We start from the raw sequence: 9907 nt of genomic DNA, 5'->3' as shown, positions 1-9907 counted from the left end.
ACTTCCCGGGACAAACCCATGCTGAACCGGATAGACAAGTTTCTTATTACCCCGACAATCACGTAGCCAAAATCTTAGCATAGATTTGACATTGCTATTAACCAGTGTAATTGTACGGTATGATCTGAGCTTGTTGGCCAGCTTGCTCTTCTTGGGGAACACAATTATATTAACGGAGCCTCATGAATCTGGTGCTACCCCACCTAATTGTGCCTCCAAGAAGACCTCTCTCATAAATTATTGAAGGCAGGGTGCAAACACCTTATGGAATTCTCCTGGAATTAAATCAGTTCTGACCACCTTCCCTGTCGGAAGCGACTGAATTGCCAAAGTGACCTCCTCTCCCATAATTGGCTCCTCCATCAACTCCCTCTCCTCTGAAGATGACCTTTCCCCAGGTAGATCCACCAGAAACTCGTCTATTTCTTTTCTCCAATAGTGAATATTCTCAGTGTACTGCTGCTGGTAGTACCTCTGAAATGATAAGCGTGTAGCAGCTGGGCCGGATAATTGACCCACAGATTGATTCCCTTATTTCCCTGATCTCCCCCTGAGTTGTCTGCTGCCTTGAACAGACCTCAAGTGAAGTGAAGTGAAGTGAAGGGCTTTTATAGAGCGCGTCTGCTGCCCGCGGGCGTCCAAGCGCTAGTAGTGGAAAGGAGACTCTGAGGAGGGGCCAGGGGGGAGCAGGGGGGATTAGTAGAAGGGGGCAGGAGAGGATTAGTTTCTGAATAAAAATGTTTTCAGTTCTTTGCGGAAATGAAGAAGAATGGGGTTGGATCTAAGCGAAAAAGGCAGAGAGTTCCAGAGTTTGGCAGCATTCAAAGAAAAGGACCTACCACCTGCTCTCGCTTTTTTAATTCTTGGGACTACGGCGAAAAATGCAATGGTGGAACGAAGGGTTTTACCGGGACAGTAAGGGGAGAGAAGTGAGTGATTGATCTCCGGGCTCACTCTATGAAATGCTTGATGCGATATGCAGAGGGCTTTGAACTTTATTCTCTCTCTGACTGGAAGCCAGTGGAGAGATCTGATCCCTGCCTTGACTGACTGTCTGCGAGGGATCTGGAGAAGGGTGCGGGCAGCACAGTTCTGTGTTCTCTGCAGTTCTTCCAACACATACTCTGGGGCTCCTAAGTATAGAGCATTGTTAAAATCCAACCTAGATTGTACAAGGCCCTGAATGAAGACCTGCTTGGCTTCAAAGGGTAATATTGGCAGGATTTTTTTCAACATTCGGATAATCCCGAAGCAGGTTGCAGCTGTTTTCGTTGCCTGAGTATTTAGTGTGAGTTTATTATCTAGCCATACTCCTAGGCTTTTTATATCTTCCTTCGGAGTTGGTATAGGTCCTAAACTTGCCCCACCCTTTTGTTGCACTTGTACATCTTGCTCCACCAAGACGTATATTTCCCTGTGGCTTTATTTGAAGATATATTGATTATAGCAGATTGCACAACCACAACTTTCGATAGAGCCATATCAATATCCTCTCCCGGGCAATTACTCCAACCAACTGCCTTTCTGCATCCAGCAGTTTTTTGTATAAGTCCTGCAACAATTCGTTCCCCTTATTCTGGGATGCCCAGATATATCTTATTGTCTCACCCCTTATCCCAGCCTTGATGGCATCCCAAACCACATAAAGCCGGGTGCTGCCTTTGTTCTCTGCTATAAGTCTAAGAATCCAGATATTCATATGTTTAATGAATTCCTTATCATAAAGCAGAGCCCTTTCGAATGTCCAGTGGGGAATTGGGAGCAGGACTACTTGTATTTCAATTTCCAACACCATAACTCTGGGGAATTTATATATTCAGCTTAGCCGAGCCAACTCATGGGATACAAAGGAGTAGTCTAACCTGGCATGCACCCGATGCGGGGCTGAGAATAATGTACACCCAGGATCCTGGTTTTTTTTAATAGACCAGACATGTCAGGGACTTAAAAACCTTGATATAATCTTTTCCCTACCTTGCCCCCGCTCCCTCCAGAGTTGATATTTATATTAAAATCTCCACAAATTATACTGGGGAGCAGCCACCCAACCAATTCATTGTTAAGCCAATCGAACAAAGCCGGGTCATCCATCACTGAGCCATACACTGAACACAACGTAAAAGAATTGCTAGCAGTGAAGCATTGTGTAATCACTCATCTACCCAGTCTATCAGCACTGCAGCGTGGGAACCTAGCTCTTCTCTTGCGTGCCATAATAGCTGCCCCTGCGCACGAGTCCCTTGAGGGGTGCTAGGCACCAAATGGTAACCAGCCTGCTCTGCAGCTTCCCATCTACTTACCTCTATGTGTGTCTCCTGAAGGCAAACTATGTCCGCTTTTAAAGCTTGTACATCTTCGTTAACCCTATGTTTCCTCAGGGAGTTATTTAAACCACAAATATTGATAGAGGCAATCCTTAGCTTACCCATCTACACAAGGTCCGTACCATTCTGTACAAGTTGGGCTTTTTGAACATCACCTTCTCACAAAACAAACATACATAGATCGGCCCCCCACCCCCCTGCACCTCCAAGCCCCCAAACCCTTTCCCCCCTTTCCGGGCAAAATAGGTCCAAGGACCCTTGTGATGGCTTCTGCAATCCCGCTGCCACCCCACGTCACCCCCCCAGCCTTAATGTAACTGCAATTCTACACTCTGGTGCTAAAGCAATCTAGAGAAGAAAGAGAAGAGAGAAAGAAAAAAAACACAAAAACCATATCCACAGACCCTAACTTTCCATTACCCATGTTCTGCCCTACTTTCCTTCACCTGAGATTTCCTGTAAGAACTCCTGAGCCTGAATTTCTGAGGAGAACACCCTTGGGTTCCCCTTAAAGATAAACTTTAAGGCGAGCAGGACTCAGCAAATACACTTCGCACCCAAGTTTCTGAAAAGGCGCAATCAATTGCCGCAGTTTCCTGCTTCTCTCTACAGTCATATGGCAGAAGTCTGGTCTTACAAAAAAGTGTGTCCATCGGCTAAGCGCCTGGCCCCTGGTCTTGCCTTTTCAAACACTGCCTGTCGCAAGAGGAAGTTCCACAAAAAATCAATATGGCCCTGGGTTTCTCATTTGGATCAGACTGACCCCTTTTCTTTTTAAGCATTAAAGGGAACCAATGCACTCTCTGCAACTCTGTATCCCAGTCCCAATGAGCCAATTCCGGGAAAGCCCCCTTCAACAATCTCAACCCGAAACCACGGATGTCATCCCCCTCTGAGTACTCCGCTATACCTAGCAGTCCCAGATTATTCTGCCGCTGGCGGTTCTCAAAATCCTCAAGTTTCCACATGACATCTGTCATCCAGGTTTCGTGCAAGGAAACTTGCCGCCCCATAGCCTCAGCCCCGGCCTCTAATGCAGCTCTCCGTTCTTCCAGCACATTTGTGCTTTCTGATATTTCGGTGCAGGTTTTGTTCACTTTGCGTAGAACCCCTTGAGGTTTTTTTGTAGCTAAGGGACCCTCTTGTTCTCTAGCCATGCTTCACTTTGCATTTGCTTTAATGAGGAGTAAATTAGCCCCATCGAGAGGGGAGGTTCAGATGTTGTCTCTGTCTCGGGGAACAGCTTTCATAACTTCTTCGGTATTCCATCTGCTGCTGATCCCCTGTCTTCCTGCTTATAATTAGTGGCTGAATAGTCCCATATCAGCTGACTAGCCATGCTTTGGTCGGATTCAAAGCCCCGTTTACCAGACCTTATTTTCTCCGTACTCTTCCTCCTTTTTTGTGAAGCTGCACGTTTTTGGGTAGCTGGTTTGGCCAAGGAACTATCTGGGCTGCCTCCAGAGTAACCCAATTCCGAATCCCCATCTGAGCGCATAATTCGGAATCATCGATGTGGGAGAAGAATTTCTCTCCTTCCAGAGTCCCCCCATCTTTTGGGTGTACCAGAGAATCGGGCTCCCCGAGGTTATTAAGCTCTCCCCCTGCTGAGCTTGAGGTTGATAAGCAGGTAAGGCATGGTCTCCCTCCGTCCTCAGAGTTATTTAGGAGCAATTTATTTATTTATTTATTTATTTATTTAATTTGTATGGCGCGTTATAACCACAGGGGTCTCTAAGCGCAGTCTGACCAAATTAGCGTGAAAGATGTTGCATACACTTGAAAACCAACTATGTACCTAAGATCTGCACCATGCTTGCTTGAACAGAACCGTTTTTAGTTTTTTTCTGAAGGAAAGTAGATTACTTTCCTTCCTGAGCTTTGGGTCCAATTTGTTCCATATAGCTGGGAGCGTATTGGAAAAAGCGCGGCCGCCCACCGTGGACAATTTAAAACGGGACTGGGACAGAAGAGTGGCGTCCGACGAACGCAGAGTCCTACCCGGTATGTAGGGGGATAGTCGGGATTTGAGGTATTTTGGTGCTTTGCCATACCGAGCCTTATGAGCGATACACAGTCCTTTAAAGACAATTCTCTGCCGAGTTGGCAGCCAATGCAACTCCTGCATCAGGGGAGAGGCATGGGCAGTCCTGGGTTTTTTGAATATTAACCTAGCCGCATCGTTCATAACTCCCTGTAGTTTATCCAGCAACCGCTGTGGTAAACCTAAGTAAAGGGAGTTACCGTAGTCCAGCCTAGCCAGAATTGTGGCCGAGACCACGTGTCTCAGAGTAGGAAAAGAAAGTAAGACAGAGATCTTCCTTAGTTGCCTTAAAAGGCATATACTAGTGCCTACTACAGTGGCCACTTGTTTTTCCATGGAAAGTTTATTATCCACATATAGGCCTAAGCTTTTAACCGCAGCTGCCGGTTTAGGTGGTGCACCCAACTCCCTAGGCCAAAATTTCTCGCTCCAAGGGTTACCCGAGATGGAAATGGGCAATACTTCCGTCTTGTCCGGATTGACTTTCAAAGAGTTCTCGGACATCCAATTGACTGTGGTTTTTAGTATGTCCTGTAGCCTAGTGGATGCTCCTGGACCATCATCCAGCCGGATAATTATCTGGGTGTCATCAGCATAGTTGTACACTAGGCAGTCCATCCTGTTCAAGAGAGCAATTAATGGCTGCAGGGAAATATTGAAGAGTAGGGGGGACAAGGCAGAGCCCTGTGGAACCCCACAGGTAATCGGGGCAGGGATGGAAAGTAGATCCCCCAGCTGCACTCGTTGTGTTCTACCTTGCAAAAATGATGTGAGCCATGCATGTGCTGTACCCATGACGCCAAAGGTTCTCAACCGCGACAGAAGCTGTTTATGACACACGGTGTCAAACGCCGCGGAGAGATCCAGTAGTACCAGGGCGCACGGTGTTTTTTCATCAGCTCGCATCCTTAGCTCATCTAGAATAGATAGCACGACTAGTTCCGTGCTATGATTAGCACGGAACCCTGCCTGATTGGTCTCCAGCAGGTTGTTATTCTCTAGATGGCCCGATAATAGAGCTAGCACGTGCTGCTCAATCACCTTAGCAAGGAAAGGCAACTGGGAGATGGGCCGGAAGTTTTTCAGACATTTAGTATCTGCTCCAGGTTTCTTCAACAAGGGGATCAAGCGGGCCTCTTTAAAAGCTGAGGGGATCTGTCCTGTAAGAAGAGAGGTATTCAAAAGATGCAGGACCTCTTCCTCTATTCCTGGCATTGCCATCTTAAATATGTCTGGGGGGCATGGGTCCACCAAGGAACCTGATTTGACTCGGCCCATGATTTTAAGTAGTTCCTGTATGGAAATAGGAGATAGCTCAATTAATGGTGGAATGTTTGGTGAGGCGATAGGGTCCGGTAGCCGCGGGCACTCGAAGGGTGCGGTTTCCGCAATTTCGTCCAGGATATCAGATATCTTCTTTACGAAGAAATCCTGGAACCTCTGGCAGTCCTCCTGGGTGAACTCGGGGCTTTGCTCCTTGTTCACCCTAAGCTCCGCCAGGACCCGAAAAATTTCTTTTTGCGGATTTCTTGCCGTGGTTATTCTTTCCTCGAAGAAAGCAGCCTTCCTTGATTGTATAGCTAATTTATACTGGGCTAAGGATGAAACGTATTCTTGTTTGGAGATGGCGTCATATTTTTTACGCCATGCCCGTTCTTTCTTCCTCACCCCACGTTTCATCTCCCTAAGAGAGTCATTGTACCAAGGCGCCCCGGCTCCTCTTGCCACCTTCTTCATCCTGCGAAGAGGTGCCACCACATCAATGGCACTTCCCAATTTATGCTGGAGATGTACACAAAGAGCATCTACGTTGGTATCCTGCTCTTTGGCTGAAGGGTGGTGTGCTAAGAGGTGGACCAGTTTTTCCCCATCAAGGTTTCTCCATTTTCGGGCCATTTTCCAGCCTTCCCCAGGTTTGGACAGGGGGCCCTTCAATAGCAGTCTGCCCTTTATTAGAGAATGGTCAGACCAAGCGCAGGGGAGAATTTCCGTGGTACCCTGGGCTGGCATGGTGGTCCAGACTAAATCCAGCACATGACCTTTCTCATGTGTCGGTCCCTTGACCTGTTGGGTAAAACCTAAAGAGGAGACCGCCTCCTCGATCTGTAACGCTTGTCCCTCTTTCGGTGATTTTTCCCAATGATAGTTGAAGTCCCCAACGATCACCATCTTATCATACCTTGTACACAGGTCCTGAACCAGGCTTACAAAGAGTGTGGGGAAGTCAGACGACGTCCAAGGTGGCCGATAAACCACCAAGAACACCACACAAACCGCTCCCCTCCTGATCTTGACCCCCATAACCTCAGCTCCTCCAAGGGTTTCAGAGAGGAACCTATTGGCACGTAGGCATGACTGATACACCAGGGCTACTCCTCCTCCTCTCTTGGCTCCCTCCCTGTTAAAATAGATAGCCAAGTAGTTATCTGGGAGGGCCGCCACTAGATCAGGCGCTGAGCAATCCTCCAGCCAAGTTTCGGTAAGCGCAAGGACGTCTAGCTCCCTGTCTTCCAAAAGTGTAAAGACCTCTAACCTATGGCTCTGCAAAGAGCGAGTATTCAATAGGCCGTAACTCAGGGTATGTGCGTTGGGGGCTGGGCGCGCAGTGACGCCCTCTGGTACTCCTAGGTGATATTAGCAGACCCTCGCAGCCCAGCCGGTGTAAGGTAGCAGGCTCCAGGTGGGACTTACCCGAGTTGAGCTGTAGTAGGTCACCCCTTGCATAACCCACGATCTTGCCAGGGGTTCTGGCCCCGTGCCCCGTACTGACACGGACGGGCACAGACGGGCTAGTCTTTGGCGTGTCTTCGGCGTGCCGAGGAAGTGCCCGCTGCGCTCGTCCGCTGCGCTTCCGAACAGTAAGCATAGTAAAGGGGAAGAGGCGGGGGCGTGGCTTCGGGTCACGTGGGGGTAGCGGTGACGATCCCCAACAGTGCGCGAAGCAGGTAGGCCCGCAATTACATCGCAAAACAATTCTAAACAGTGCAAATGATACAAAAGGTTTTTAAAATGTTGTTAAGCAGCCCCCGGCTTCCGCCTCAGGGGTGAAACGCTGGTCAGCACCAGCCGCTACACAGCGCAGCGTTTATCAAGCCTCCGGGAGGGGGCGTGGCTAAAAAAGGGGCGTGGCTTCGGGTCACGTGGGGGTAGCGGTGACGATCCCCAGCAGTGCGCGAAGCAGGTAGGCCCGCAATTACGTCGCAAAACAATTCTAAACAGTGCAAATGATACAAAAGGTTTTTAAAATGTTGTTAAGCAGCCCCCGGCTTCCACCTCAGGGGTGAAACGCTGTAATGCCTTGTAATTTCAAGGCATTACATGTTTCCTCAGAGCTGTCCACGAAAGTCAATGGAGCTAAGTCAGTACTCACACCGTTAACTTCGCCAGAAGAGACAGCACTAGTACCAGCTCCAGCGGTCTGGTGACTCTCGGCTGCCACCTCCGTGGGTGCTGCTTTCTTGTTGCCTGCAGTAGCTCGTCCAGCGAACATCCCCGGGATCACAGCCTGCTTCGCTCTCACTACTTCCTCGTTGGGCTGCTGCTGCTCCTTTGGTTTTGCTTTGCTGGTTGCCTCTTCCATTACCGTAAGCAAAGTCTTTGAGACAGTTGTAAAAAAGCCATAAATGTTTGTGCCACAGAACAGAACTATCTCAGTGCACACTGTAATTTAAAACAAAAGTAACTTACAAGCACTGATAGAGTGTGTCAGTAACGAGAGTACTAAAATATCAGTATATATCTCAATTCAGGCTACAGATGCATTCTGGGAGATATGTGTATATTTCAAGTTTAGTGAATGATGCGAGTCAGAATAGTGGTGTGTTGAAGGAGCTTTACTAGAATCCAAAAACCGCAGTGTTGAAGGTGGAGCGGTAATTGAAAATCATGGAAGAAATCACTGTTATACCTTTGTGAATAGCTCAATACTGAGCTAGAAATGCATTATGACAGGCCATACAAATGACAGTATATGAGATATACATAATCCAGTAACATTTCCTCACTCAAGAGAGATGAGCTTTTTTGATAGTCTTAGATCTATCACTAAGGGAGTAGACTTACTCCCCATTTTCACCCAAAGCTTTTACAGCACCAAATAAGTGAAGCAAGTAATCATGTCCCTCCCCAGAAGAGCTTGCTTTTCTCTTCCATCAAAGCATCTATCCATTCATCCTTTCATCCTTCAGTGTACCTGCTGATTTCCACCATTTCACCTGTACATTCTGTCATCTATTCAGTCTTTCGTCCATCATTCGGTCTGTCACCATTCCTTCCATCCGTCTATCCATCCATATTCAAACCCATCCATCCATCTTCAACCTATCCATCAAACATATCTATCCATCCATCCTTTCACTGAATTTTCCATCCTTTCACTTATCCATTCCCCTTTCATCTATTCAGCCATAATTTCAAATCATCCATCATTTTGCTCATCCATCCATCATCCATCCTTCTTTCCATAACATCCTTTTACTCATTCATCCATGCAAGTATTCATCTACCCATCCATTTACCAGTTTACTCACATATCCATCTATTTATCTACTCATCCATTTACCCTTTGACTCATTCATCCATCTTTTTACTCACTTATCTATTCACCCTTTCACTCATCCATCCATCCACCCTTTCACCCAGTCATCCATCTACCCTGTCTTTCACTCATCGATTCATTCTTTCACTCATCCATCCTTACATCCATCCATCCATCTTTTCATTCACCCATCCACCCTTTCTACCTGTTCATCCATCTATCCATCCATACATTTACCCTTTCATCATCATCCTTCTTTTTAGCCATCCAACCATCCATCCATCCACCCATCCACCAACCCATCCATCCATCCATCCATCCATCCATCCATCCATCTATCCTCTCATCATCCATCCACCCTTTCACTTATCCATCCATCCAACTATTCATCCATCTTTTCTCCATTTCAGTCATCCATCCTAACATCCATCCTTTCGCTCATTCACTCATGTATCTGTCTATCCACCCTTTCACCCATCTATCCACCTATTCTTTATGGGTCCTTTCACACACTCATCGTCCATCTATCCTCTCCTAATCCATCCACCCTTTCACTCATCCATCCATCCATTCACCCTTTCACTCATCCTTAGTCCTTTCACTCACTCACTCATCCATCCATCTATCCTGTGATCATCCATTCACCCAATTACTCATCCATCCATCCATCCATCCTTCCTTCCTTCCACCCTTTCATATTAATTATAAGCCTTTGTCTGCCAGTTGCAGACAGAAGATACCCATCAAAAACCCCACCCCCGCTGTAGCTGCTAAAGCGGTGGGGGGATGACAATGCCCCTCTCTATCACTACAAGCATAGAAGATGAAGCTCAGGATACAGATCACAGTAGTAGGATAGTTGTATACAATACAGGTCAGAAGAGATATGCAATATCAGAGATGTCTGATGTCTTTGAAGTGGAATTTCTTGCAATGCACATACCAACTCATTGGGTAATTGTGAGAGCTCTGTGGGTGTGTCAGTACTGGGATAGCAGTTGG

The sequence above is a fragment of the Triturus cristatus genome, chromosome 2_1 (genome assembly GCF_964204655.1).
Source record: "Triturus cristatus chromosome 2_1, aTriCri1.1, whole genome shotgun sequence".
Taxonomy (NCBI): Eukaryota; Metazoa; Chordata; class Amphibia; order Caudata; family Salamandridae; genus Triturus; species Triturus cristatus.
Note: the sequence above shows the minus strand (reverse complement) of the source record.